Genomic DNA, 2,062 nt, shown 5'->3' on the forward strand with positions numbered 1-2,062 from the left:
TGGTACTTCCGGTTTGCAGTAAACGTTGTGCCCATAAATTATACAAAGCTTCATGGGGGTTAGGAATAAGGTGGATATATATGATAAAAAATATGTGATTACTGTCGAAATGGAGACTGACAAACCAAACAAGCGAGAGATTCTTCTTGAATGTATCAAAACCATTAACATTTCTCCTGCTCTCTGGCAGCCTCTGGATGTTGATGTGGAGAAGAGAAGCATCAGAGCAGATATAATAATGAATGTAAAAGAAATCATGGAAAGTATCAAACAATAATTTTACCACAAATAAATCCCTCTCAATAAATGATTGTTGCCTATTCCTGTCTGTTGCAGGCAGCCAATAAGAAAACGGGAGTCATAAGCACGGAAAAGAATCCCAAACAAAGAACATCTGGCAGGAGTCCGGTGGACAATATAGAGGGAAGACTGCAGTTGATGTGTGGAAACAACGTGAATAAATGATGACAATAAAAGAATATAAACTTTTGTCATAAGCTTATTGATGTCAATTTGTTTATTGCCGTCAATTTGAACAATTTCAAACATTCCCTTGATTTATGTGTTCCAAAAATATTTACAGATAATATCAATTACTTTCTCATTGTGAAAGTAGAATGCAATCTGTAGAGACTCACACAGAGAGAGAAACAGCAGTTAGACAATTTTATTGGACCGAGAATTTGGCGCTCGGACACCGGCGGAAGACCTGCGAGCCGAGAATTGCAGCGAGCTTGAATGATCGGCTCGAACGAAGCTCAGATAGGTCTTCCCCCGGACCCAGTCACTGGTGGTGGAGCGGAGCTTGGAGAGAGGAGTCTTGAGGGGACCTGGAGGCATCTGGGTGGCTGGTGGTGGAAACGGGGATGAGGTGGGTTGAAGCAGGGCTGAAGCGGGTGGATCTGTGGTTGCTTCGCCTTTTGAAGGATCTCTTGCCAGGTGATTGGATGGAGGTAGAGAGGTGGTGCGTCCTGATTGGTTGGGATGAAGCCGTGGTGATAAGTGATGCCGGAAGAGTCTTACAGGTTGAATTTCCGCCTAGGGCTACATTTTTAATTTGAGTTTCTGTGATAATTTCAGCTCCTGCTAATTTATGCTTCTTGTTACATTTCACTATTCAACATTTTTAAAGAGTTCAGGTTTTGTACAAATTTTGGCTTCTGTTAATTAGTATAAAATTAGTGGAATGACTATTTTTCTAAAACACCACTTAAAGTGTATTTATAGTTTAACACTTCCCACTTTGACATAATTAGATTCATAATAATGAACTGACAGTTTAAATATGCTGAACCATGTATTAAAAACATACTTAAAAAATACAATTGTTTATATAGCTTTGATAGATGCTTGAATATGGTCTCCAGTAACAAAAAAAGCGTGTTATGATCGAATAAATAGGTTGATACGTCATCGTGACTGCTAAACACATAACGCTGAGTGGGTGGACCGCTCCAAGATGGCCGCCCTAAATCTCGTCAGCGACAATAGTGAGAGCAGTCACTCATCACAGTCACAGAGCGCTGTTCATGACAGTGTTGAAGAAGCAGTGCTATTTAGTAAGACTTACATCTAATACATTTTGAACTTTGAACAAAAGCCACAGTAAAGCATGAATACGATCCTGTAATTTCCTGCTTGGAATTACAGGATCGTTTTAGCGTTCGTGTTGCGTTTAAATGGGGCTCGGAAAAACTGATTATGACCTGCTAAAAATTGGATTAAACAGTTGTGACTACTGAAAGGAAGTGTACCTAAGGCATAGATATTGGAAGTGCGGGGAAGAAAAGAAGAAGAAAAAAGGACCTTTCAGCAGAGATGTGGAATGACTGGGCGCAGAATTTCTAATAAAATGCCCGCAATTGCTGACGGGCCCGGTTCGATGTGCGGGGTGTGACTGTTGCAGGCAGCCAATCAGAAATCACTGAGTCATAAAGAAATTAAGGGAATCCCAAACAACGAACAGCTGACAGCAACCGAGAGTCCGGTGGACATTACAGAGGGATGACTGCAGTTGCAGTTGATATACGGAAACAACGTGAATAAATGATGACAATAAAAG

This window comes from Poecilia reticulata, linkage group LG21 (genome assembly GCF_000633615.1).
Source record: "Poecilia reticulata strain Guanapo linkage group LG21, Guppy_female_1.0+MT, whole genome shotgun sequence".
Taxonomy (NCBI): Eukaryota; Metazoa; Chordata; class Actinopteri; order Cyprinodontiformes; family Poeciliidae; genus Poecilia; species Poecilia reticulata.